The sequence below is a fragment of the Peromyscus maniculatus genome, chromosome 1, assembly GCF_049852395.1.
Source record: "Peromyscus maniculatus bairdii isolate BWxNUB_F1_BW_parent chromosome 1, HU_Pman_BW_mat_3.1, whole genome shotgun sequence".
NCBI lineage: Eukaryota > Metazoa > Chordata > Mammalia > Rodentia > Cricetidae > Peromyscus > Peromyscus maniculatus.
This window is the reverse complement of record NC_134852.1, coordinates 212,965,092-212,976,864: the sequence shown is the minus strand read 5'-3', so window position 1 is coordinate 212,976,864 and position 11,773 is coordinate 212,965,092. Positions and strand designations below refer to the sequence as shown.

The following is an 11,773-nucleotide window of genomic DNA, read 5'->3' as shown; positions in this document are numbered from 1 at the left end:
TGAGCTGGAGGGTCCAGGGTGGTGTCTCACATAGCTGGCCCCTCAGTGGAATAACTACAAGACTGGAACCAGCTTTACCCTTTCTCCAGCTTCAACTCTTCTCCAAATGGTCTCTCCTGAGCAGTTGACTCCTCAGTGGCAGAGCAGAGCTCAGAAGGCAAAGGTTTCAAGGGGACAGGCAGAAAGTGAGAGCCTGCTTAAGACTTTCGGAAGTCACTGGGTATCACATGAGCTGCATCCTGTGGGCCAAGCAAGTCGCTAAGAATGACCACACTGAAGGAAATAGGAACTAGACCACACTTCCCACACGAGGGGCAGCATGTAAAACAGAAAAGAAGGAAACTGGCAGTCATATCCTTAGGAAGCCTCACAGCCTGGCATGGTAACTGTTCAGTAAACACAAAACAGACAAACTCGTTAACAGGAAAATAGATTAGCCCTACTGTTTTCACCCAGTTGACAGAATAGTTAAATCAAAATAGTCTCATTAAAACAGCTTCCACAATTAGCAGATCCTGTGAAGAAATGGGGTCTCTGTTAGGAGGAAACTTACTCTGATTCATACAGGAATGGTTCCTTTGACACTCTTCCACACCGAGGGCTCTGATAGACATCACTAATCAATCGCAGTCCTTTCCCTCTGATGCTGTACTTGCTCTCAGAATCCTTCTCAACACAACAGTCTAGTCTTCTACTACTAACTGATGAAAGCTGGCAAGAGACTTGAGACACCCACTGGGTGTTTGAGATGGCTGCACAGGCTGTTTGAATACTCCATCCTCAGATGGTATCGCTGTTTGGGGAGGTTGTAGGACCTTTGGGACGCGGGATGTGCTGGCAGAAATAGCTCACTAGTTGGCAGAGCATTGAGGGTTACACCTCTCTCTGCTCCTTGCCGGCCACCAAGACGTGCGGAGGCCCAGCCACTGCTCCCAATGTCGTGACGGTTGCCATGCCTTCCCTGACCAGAAGTTCTGAAACTGTGAGCTAAAACAAACCTTCCTCTCTCTACATTGTTCTGTCAGGCATTTCGTCACAGCTGTGAGGAAAGTATCTAATATTTGCCTACATTCCTACTGTTAAATCATCCTCCTAACCCAGGTTTGGTTTCTTTAACATGTACACAGGCTGCTTGTTTTTCCTTCCTTCCTTCCTTCCTTCCTTCCTTCCTTCCTTCCTTCTTTCCTTCCTTCCTTCCTCCTTTCCTTCCTTCCTTCTTTCCTCCCTTCCTTCCTTCCTTCCTTCCTTTTCTTCCTTCCTTCTCTTTTTCTTTCCTTCTTTCTTTCTTTCTTTCTTTCTTTCTTTCTTTCTTTCTTTCTTTCTTATCTATTAGGGAAAATAAAGTTGAGGCTCTAAAAAAGATGAAGTGTCAGATACTATCCTTCAAAATCAGATTTATAACTTAAACAGAAACTGACTGTGTCGGGGAGTTCTGCTGTTGCGGATTATCTGAAAAGAAAGCAGCTGCATGCAAAAGCAGTCGTGCAGCGTCTCACAAATAGAGACCCTGCCTACCTTGAGGTGGTTTCCTCATGAAAACCCCAATTTCATGGTGAGACGAGCTGAAACTTGTGCAGCTGCGAGTGGGCTGCCGTGACGCCTGTCACCCGCTCCCAAGCCTCCCTACCACCCAGTTTGCTTGCCATCCGACTGTTAAGAGAATCTGGGGAATGGATCTGTGCATGTGCCCATGCATGCGTGCGTGCGTGTGTGTGTGTGTGTGTGTGTGTGTGTGTGTATGTGTGTGTGTGTGTAGCTGTGTGTCTATGTATGTCTGTGTGTTATAGTGCATAAATGTGCATGTATGTATACGGATACCATTCACGTGTGTGCACATGCAGAGGTAGGCAGAGGTTGATACTGGATGCTTCCTGCTATTGTTCTTCATCTTATTCTTTTTGGAGGAAGAGTCTCTCACTGAACCCAGAGCTCACAGATTGGCTACACTTGATGGCCACTGAATGAGGCTTATCTGGTTCCTCAGCACTAGAGTTACAAACCACACCCAGCTTTTACATCAGTGCTGAGGGATTCGAACTCAAATCTTCATGCTCAAATTGAAGGGACTTTACTCACTAAGCCATCTCCTCACCCCTGGTAAATACAGCTTAACAGAAGTCAGAAGGAGGAGGAGGAAGAGGAGGAGGAGGAGGAGGGGGAGGAGGAGGGGGAGGAGGACAGGGGAGGAGGGAAGATAGAAACACACACTGTGACTTTCTGCATCTGACTCTGGGCCAGCACCAACCATGCTGAACAGGTGAGTGATCCCAGGTACTGCTTCTAGTCCTTTCCAGGCCCCAAACTCCATCCCTGCCTTCAAGAAAGAAAAAAAAATTAGACTGGAAAAGACTAGAAGGAGTTGAGGAGGCTAGAGATGGCTAACAGCCTCGGGATTTGGAATGTGCAGGGTTACAGCCATCTTAGGGGTGCTACCTGCAGTCTCTCGGAGGTCACTGCACATCTCTGAGCGTGTTGGTGTATGTCGTGGAAGCAATAGCAAGGGTGATATTGAGGACATAATCAGGTCAAATGCAGTGATGCCTGAGAAACTGGGGGATCCCTCGTCACTGTATGCCATGAGATAGCAGCAGAATGTGATACAGAAGAAGAGGACAATTAGCTTTCCAAATGTCAGCCTCCCAGCTTGCTCCAGTGTGAGTGAACTATACAGCAGCTGTCTTCTCTGTATGGCAGTGCCCAGGTCCTGGTGGCCATAACTGGAGTCCGTGCCATTGGCTTGGCAAACCTCAGTAAGACTGCACTGTAATCCACCACACTCAGAGTATTTTTTTTAAAAAAAGATTTTATTTATTTGTGTATGTGTATATGCAGTCAGTCTGTCCGTGTCTGTGTGAGTATATGCATGTGTGTGTTGGAGGGGTACACAGAGTCCAAAAAAGGGAATGAGAGTCCTAGGAGCTAGGGATGCAGTTCCCACATGTATCTGTGGGATGCCCTGCCTGTTACCTGAGTGCTGGGATCTTCCCCACTGTGCCACAAGCACTCTGAAACACTGAGCCACCTCTTCAGTCCCCACACTGAGGGTTTTGCAACAGTTCTACAAAGGAAGCATGAGGCCGTACCATTTTGTGTTGCCTACAAGGGAACACAGGTATGAGATGAAGTAAGAGATCTAAAGCTTCTCGGCTAATAGAAGCAAACCCAAGACCCAAAGCCACAGAACCTGGCTCCCATTGCCTCAACTACCAGGCTATCCTACACCTCTAAAAATGCAGACAGCTAAAAAGGGGTCTTTCTCCCTGTGCTTCTTAAACGTTGCAAGCACGGTTTGCAGCCTCATGCTGCACTGAAATAATGAAGCATAGCTGTGAAGCTCGACTCTAACAGCACTGTGCTGAATGAAGGGGAAAAGAGCCATTATGATGTCACTACGGAATGTTCCTTCCTTCCTTTCCTTTTGCTTTTTAAGATTGTCTCACTCGGTAGCCCAAACTGGCCTAGAACTCATCACTATATAGCCTAGATTGGCCTCAGACTTGAGGCAACCCTCATGCCCCCACCTCCCCTGTGCTGGGATTACAGACTCATTACGTGAACTTTTACACACAGGTGGTTTTACCAAGAGGCTCTCACTTGTATAGATAGAGACAGCACCAAGACACCCTGGAAAGGAGGAGCAACACCGCCATGATTCCCCTTGCAAGTAGGTGAATGTGCTGTGATCTGAACGTGAACTGTCCCCTGCGGGCTCCTGTGCTTGTTCACTTGGTCCCCTCCTCATGGTGCTGCTTAAAATGATATGGAACTTGAGGAGGTGGGGCCTTGGAGAGGCGGGTAGGCAGGTCTTAGGGTTCACTGGGCTCTATTTCCTGTCTGCTTTCTGCTTCCTGGTCCCTGGAGATGTGGGGCATTCCAGCCCCATGCTTCACCACCATGAGTCTGCCTTCCCAACCTCTATGGACCGTACCTTCTCAAATGCTGAACCAGTGACAAAATAACAGTCACAGCAATAAGAAAAATAACAGCTATGGGGACATTTCCAACAGGCTTCAAAGATCCCTGTACTTTTAGGTCAACTTGAATGGTAGGAGTCTCTTTAGGCCTTTCTGTATGACTGGAAGTACTAATTTAGAAAATAATTTTCTAATATTAACATCCCAATGTTGACATCAGGTTCATTTGTCCCCTAGTTTATATTGCTTCCATTCCTCTTATCAGGGTGTGGTGGTACACACCTGTAATTCCAGCACTTGGGAAGCTGTGTCAGGAGGACCACAGATTAGAGGCCAGCACAGACTACATAAAAAATCTTGTCTTAAAAATAATTAAATTAAATAGACTATAGGAAAGGTTGACCCTGTGGCTACACTAAAATCTATCAAATACTACACTTTGAATAGATACATTGTACCATATGTGACCTCTATCTCAACAAAGCCATTTTGTCAAAGTTGTAGCAAATAATACTTCTGTGATAGGAGAGGATATGAGCAGAGTTGCAGGTGGGTAAAAATGTGTCAGTGTGAGTTCTAAATAAGTGTGAGTCTGTGTGAGAAACAAAGCAATAAGAGGGCTGGGGCCAGAAGGCTGCAGCTAGGCGAGGGAGACTGACTTAGAAGGTGTGGAAGAGATGAAAATGGGACTTTAAGCTGATAGGTCTGAGTGGAAAGGATGGCAAGGACAGTTAGGGAACAGAAAGAAGCCAGAAGGCTAAGATGATGTTCTTATTACAGCAGTAACCATGTAATACACCACACACACACACACACACACACACACACACACACACACACACACACACACACACGGAGGGAGGGAGGGAGGGAGGAATTATGGTGTTACTTGTCTTTCTCGACTTGTTGGCCTCATTCCTAGGTCTCCCTCTGATCTACCAGTCATCCACATAATTGTCACCATATTTCTGTTCCTATGAAATCCTTCTGCCAGGACCCAAGGATTTACCTGAAGATGGCTGTGAATTTAGAAGATTGCCTAACCTCTCTATCAATCTGTCCATGTCTATACCCTAAGACTTAACCTCTCTGACTCACTGTCCAGGGAAGCCAAGGCTCTGCCACCTCTCCCATCATGAGCAAAGTCGATAATAGGGCTGCTCAGGTCATACCCTAAGCCCAACTTACCAGAGAAACAAAGTGCATTGAAGAAAGGTGGTCATGAAGCCCCCAGGACCCATCTTAGCATTTGACAGCAGAGAAAATGGCTCTTTCTGCCTATGACAAGCTGGAATGGAGGGTTGTCTCCTACCTGGGAGCCCACCACGTGGTCCACTAGCAGTTTGATGAAGCCATCCAGATCCACTCTGGAGACCTTTCCAGGTCCTGGAATGGCTAAACCAGAATTCACCAAGTGAGCAACAGCCCACGGCCAGTGTGTACACCACACTGCTTAGTCTCAGTCAGCCGATGAGGATAGAGCCCTGGTGATGTGCACACCACACTGCTGGCCTGGAAGTCTGCCCTAAGTCAAAACATCTCCCAGGAGATGAGGCAAGGGGAGGCAAGGCTCAAGTGCCAGTCTGGGGATATCTGAGTAAGTGTGGAATCTCAGACTACATGATGAAAGGCAGGAGGGTCCTGGGAAACCATCTTGATGCACAGTTCCAGAGAGTTTGGTCCTGGTTGCTTAGTTCCATGTGCTTGGGAAGAACACCATGTTGATGGGTGTATCTCCTAGAAGACAGCAGATAGAGAAAGAGGAAATAGCCAAGTCTGGAATAACTTTCAAAATCCCGGTGACCTACTTCTGACAGTCAGGTTCAACCTCCTGAAGTTTCTACAAACTCCTAAAACAGTACCATAATCTGAGGACCAAGCATTCGACACACGAGCCTGTGGGTAACACATAACATATTCTCTTAAAGTTCCAGAGAGATAGAGAAAAGAACAGCAGCCTGCAGAGATGGGGCCAGAGAAACCCAACTGTTTATTTAGAATATGTAGCTCATATGCACTTTGCCTCTGGTCAAGGCTCGTCTGGGATCCACTTGAAACCCTGGTGAAGCGGGCTCTGCCCACCCCATCAAGTGGTTCTGTTATCCAGCACAGATCAGTGCTGACATCCAGTGGTCACAGATTGCATCTCTCTTCCAGGATGTGTGGGTGTTCAGATAAGGAAAGAGTGGTGGGTGAGAGTGCTGTTCTTTTTGAGATCTTGCATGCCTGTGGCCCGAGGCCAACGAGCTCAGGCTTCTGTCCCGACAGTTTGCAAGATATCGATGGTTATGGAAGCTGACCTTAGATTCATAGGGACACTCGGGTCTGTGCTAACAAGCTCATAAAGAACAAAACACAAGTGGTGTTGTAGGAGACACACTCAACTTTGAGTTAGAAACCTTGATCAGGATCTGGGGCAAGAGCTACACCAATCCAATCACTTCACTCTTCCTTCTGAGACAGGACCCCTGCCCCACTGGTCTCAGGGCTGCGGGAATGCCAAATGAGGATGCACAAAAAGTGTATTGTAAACCGTGAAGTGCTCCACAGCAGGGCCTGCTGGGGTAAGAGTGCTGATTGGTAGCCCAGGACAAAATGGAACTGAGAAAGAGGTGCTCAGAAGTATTGTGACTCTTGGGGTTTAGCAAGAAGACAAACAACAGTCCAGTTTCTGTGCTTATATTTATGGACACCAAGAGCCTCACATTTTGTAAGAATGTCCCCATTTCGAGTACACACACCACTCACTGTCTCGGCCTGTTGTTGTTGAGACTCTCTCCATACAAGGTTTTCTAAATTGTTTACTTCTCGATGTACTTGTTGGTGCTCTGCTGTCCCCGTAGACACGTTGATTGCTTAGGACAGCTCTTCTCTGCCCTGCTCATTGCAGGACCCCCAAACAGAACTGGATGGGGTGACCACTCAGCAATACTCATTAAATGATATTGAACAGACCCAGCGATTGAAAAGCTGTCAAACCACGTGGCCTGCTTCCACTCTGCAGTAGTCATAGCACTTAAATTTAGAACTTTGTTCCCAATAAATTCATGAGTCATGTATTAGCATTCTCCCCACTTTATACATGAGAAAATGAACCCTCAGAGAGGCTCAGAGGTTTACCCAACATCATGTGACCATGAAGGGACATCTCAGCCCAGTGCTCCTCAATCTCAACTCAGTGTTCCCCATCCCACCCTGTGCTCCCCAATTAAGCCTAGTACTCCTCTACCCCAGCCTAGTGTTCCCCAAGACAGAGTAGGCATGTCCAAGTCAGATGGAGGGACAGCAGAGCAAAGGCTGCAACAAGGAGGTTTTCAGAACACCAGGAATACTCCCCAGGTTGTACTTGGTTCATTTGCTTCCTGTGAGCTCCGTGGAACCTAAATATGTACACTTCACAGTGGCTGCAGCAATTTCCTCCCGGAGCAAAGGTCCTTCTAAGGTACAGGTGGAGGTAATGAGGTTGGAGCACAATAGCTCCTTATCTCTCGAGTGCTTAGGAAGGTTTCTTTCTGTGAGTCAGCACCGTGTGGTTTGGTTATCACTGTTTAATGTGCATGGGTGTTTCGCCTGCATGCATGCCTGGTGCCTCTGGAAAAAGCAAGAAGAAGACATTGGATCCCCTGGAACTGGAGTCACAGACGGTTGTGAGCCACCATGTGGGTGCAGGAATATAACCTGGGTCCTCTGGAAGAGCAGCCAACAGCTCTTAAACACTGAGTCATGTCTCCAGCTCCTGTGGTTGGATCTTAAATCCCCATCCCAAAAGTTCATGTATTGAAAGCTTGGTTCCCATCTGGTGGTGCTACTGGACGTGGTGGGAACTGGAGGTGGGGTAGGATGAATCACTGGGGTATGCCCCAGGAGACTGGGAACCTAGTCTTCATCATCATCATTCTCCTCCTCCTCCTCCTCCTTCTCCTCCTCCTCCTTCTTCTCTCTCTCTCTCTCTCCCTCTCCCTTCTTCCCAGTTACAACAAGACGAACAGATTTGCTCTACTATGCACTCTTCACTATGATTCTGCCTCATCCAGACCCAAAACAATGGGGTTAAGGAACCATAGACTAAAACCTCTACAACTCTGAGCCAAAATAGGCATTTTCTCCTTTAGGTTGACTTTCTGTAGTATTTTGTCACAATGGTGGGAAGATGACTAACACAGCATACTTTGGTCTGAAGTAGCAGAAGTTCAATTCAGACAAAAGGTGTCTCACCCAAACACGAAAAGATAATGAGAGCTGGGCCATAGAAGCAAATGAGACTAAGGACTCCATCGGCTCTTCCTGAAGATTTCACTTTCTCCCACGCGGTTGAGAACATGCCAGGTCACAGCTCCTAACTCACATCTCTGCTCCTCTTACCTCCAGATGGTTCCAACATGAAAACTCAATAGGGAAGAACTCTGGCTGGTTCCACTCTGGTCAGGTGCCCACCTGTGACCCAGTCAGCAACATTAGTGTGTCATGACTATATGTGGTCACATACAGAGCCTGGGTGCTGCTCCTGGGTGTCTGAGTCCCCCCAAAGAAAAGGGCAGGTGTTGTAATCTAGACCTCCAGACATCAGAATCCCTGCAGTTCAGTGTCTGCTCGTCTTGATTGCCATGTTGCCTCTTCAATTACTTTCATAATGCTAAGAGGTTCTCTTCATAAATGAAAACAAACAAAGAACTCTGAGCTGTCAGCATTATGTGATAAAGCAGAAAAGGACCAACCAACCTCTCAAGTTCCTGCTAACTCCTACTTATCTCCTGTTTCCAGGTGATTGCCTCTCTACAGTCCCAGTGTTGACCTAGAGATGAGCTTATCTCTGCTCTCCTTGCACACAGACAGTTGGCCCAGAGAACAAACTTGGCAGGTGGGTTGCATAATGGTCTGCAGGAGGAAACATCAGGACTACAGACACACCCTGAGCAAAGCTCAAGCCTCTGAACTCCCATGCCACCAGGCTGTCCCCTGGTGAGTCCAGAGTCTGGGGCCTCTCTGTACTGGAAGGAGACTTGCATGTGCAAAGCCCATCTCTCCTGCAGAGGCACCACTATCCACCTCTCCTGGAGGAACCCAATTCTCCTCCACACACAGCATTTTCATTGGTTTGGGATGGACCTTGTGAAAGGTTTGAGCTCCATCTTTATTTCTGCCTTTGGCTCTGGGGAACAGAGACACAGACGATACTAAGGAAGCAGTAGATGCTTCCCACCAATAGGGGGCAGCACAGAGAAGTTACTGTTGGGTCTTAAACTGAAAACAAATGAAACCAATCCTTATCCTTGACTGTATTGAGGCCCAGGGAGACCTTGCTGACCTCAGAAATGGACCCAGAACTCACCACTCCTAAGAACTGCCTACATCCCAAGCACCTCACATTGGGCCTTGCTTTTTTTAGTTCATAGCACTGAGATGGGCTAAAAAGTAGATGACCGGGCCTGGAGAGATGGGGCTGTTCTTTTGGAGGACCTAGGTTTGAATCCTAGCACCCACATGGCAGCTAACAACTATCTGTAACTCCAGTTCCAGGAGATCCAACACCCTCTTCTGGGCTCTTTAGATACTAGGCACTCAAGTGGTGTATGAACATGCATGCAAACAAAACATCCACACACACGAAAATAAATAAAACAGTTTTAAAGTAGATGCCAACAGATGAGCGACATTTATCTGGATTCCATAGGGCAGACAAGGCAGAGAAGGTCTCCCCAGAGCTAGGGCAGGGAGAGAATGAGAGAGCTAAGACTTGTAGCCATTACCCAAAGAAAGGACAGGAAAGGGAAATTTTTGTATGAGCATGGAATATTCTGGAACACTTGATCTTAACATAGGCTAGAAAGTCAAAGGTAAGCTCATGATGTTCTAGATGTCTCCTGAGGATTTTATATTCGTGGATCTTTTTTTTTTTTTTTTTTTGTTTTTGTTTTTTTTTTTTTTTCGAGACAGGGTTTCTCTGTGTAGCTTTGCGCCTTTCCTGGAGCTCACTTGGTAGCCCAGGCTGGCCTCGAACTCACAGAGATCCGCCTGCCTCTGCCTCCCGAGTGCTGGGATTAAAGGCGTGCGCCACCATCGCCCGGCATATTCGTGGATCTTGGACAGGGAAAGATGGAAGAGAGTCTTCCATCTTTATATTCTTGCTGAGGCCATTTTAGGTTTAACTAGAATTCAATTTCCTTGATGGAGAATGCCATGAAAAATTACCCAACTCTATTCTAGGAACCCAAGGTCAAGACGCCACAGCTAACTTAGCTTCTGTTAAACAGCTTGCTTGCCTAAGACCTCCCCCTGCAACTGCCAAGCAAGATACCAGGATGAGGTTTTTGTCTTTAAAAACCCCTTACGCTAAACACAACACTTGGTCCCAAATACCTGAGTATAGTCCCAGCTGGGTGGAATAAAGACTTCCAATTGGGCATAAACTGTGCCTGAGTGGTCATCTCTGGTGGGCTTCTTGTAATAGATCTCTTTACATAGAAATGTGGGGACTTGAAAGATCCAGAGCTTGTGAGCCACACAAGTGCTTTGGCATAGGTGGCCTACACCCTCCCCCCCAATTTCCTCAGCGCATCTAGCAAGCTCCATGGGTCCCCGGCTTGCTCATTCCCAGCTTCCCTACCACAGTAGGCTGTGGCAAAAGTGAAAGATAAGAAGTCCAGGGTGACAAATCTGCCGGAGCATCCAGAGAGAAACGCCAAAGCTGGCCCTGTTAGAGCTGCAGGTGACAGACCAGGCCAAGATTGGAAGAATGAGCTCTTCGGGTCCGGAAGACACAGCGCCTCCTCAGGGAGTCGCACAGGGAAAGCCATAGGGCCACAGGTGTGTCACATGTGGACCAGGGGAAGTCCTCCTTTGCTGTCAGCTGAATTCCCTGTCCTTGGGGAAGGTCTGGTGTGGTTGAAAAACTATGAAGAGCATCCTAGAAATTTCTTCATTCTTGGGAGCCATGGGAGAGCAAGAGAATTAGTCCCCAAACCAGAAGCCTCATACTCTGCCTCCACCCTTCTCTTTAGTGACAGGCAGCTCTCCTGATTAATTTCTGGGTGCCTGTCATTGTCTCAGACGTGCGATCAATCCCCAGGTGTGTCAAGATGCTTCCTATTTCCTTAGAATGACTTGCCTAGGCCTGCAGAGTCTGCAATCCTATTAGCAGGATTTGTTTTCACTGTGTTTGTGAAATGAAATACAGTACAAAGCCTCTCTCCGGTCCTCTGGGCCCCTGTGTCTCTGAATGCCATCATTCTATGGGAGGATCAGAAGTCCTTTCGGGGGTACCAAGGGTTCCTTCTGTCTCTTTGGTGTTGAGCTGGCCTACGAGGATGCGTTGCTGACTCCTCTACCAGGAACAGGCAAGTTAAAGTCCTTGCCTTTAGTGAAGAAAGAATTCTAGTGGCTAGGAGAAAGAGGTTTGTGACAGGCCAAAGCAGAGACATCGTGCAGCTGAGTCACAGCCAAGAAACTGGGATACAGAGAAGGGTTCGAGACACAGTTCTGCCTCCACCTGGTGACCTTGAGAAATTATTCAGACTTTCCATGAGTTTTGTCAGAGTCCAGTGTTGGGGTTCAGCCCCAATCTAGCAAAGGGTCCCTTGAAGCAGAGAGTGGGGAATTGAGAAGTAATAGGAAGAAATATAGACATAGACAGAGAGAAAAGACGAAAACCCAGGATAGCTTTGGGAGGACCCTGGGTCAAGACCCAGCAGCCTCGAGTTTAGGTCTAATGGGCCTTTTATATACCAGCAAGGGGAGAGGCAAAAGACCTCCCCCTTTCAAGATCAAAGCACAGCATACAACCAAGAGTAGACCCTTCAAAACACCTGGTGACCACGCCCCACGGCAAAGCATCTTGTGATCAGACCTTGTTGCTGGAGGGC

At 47.5% G+C, this 11,773-nt stretch overlaps 1 long non-coding RNA gene across 2 annotated transcripts in view; it reads right to left on the bottom strand.

Annotated features, from left to right (window-relative positions):
* Positions 1 to 986, bottom strand: part of LOC121824731 (uncharacterized) — a 59,471-nt gene extending 58,485 nt beyond the window's left edge. The window contains exon 1 of one of the 2 annotated variants that reach the window (XR_013048417.1): positions 554 to 986. This is a non-coding gene — a long non-coding RNA (uncharacterized LOC121824731). The remainder of the gene's footprint in view (positions 1 to 553) is intronic. The other variant, XR_013048418.1, reaches the window with a different exon arrangement.
* Between the last annotated feature and the right edge of the window lie 10,787 nt (positions 987 to 11,773).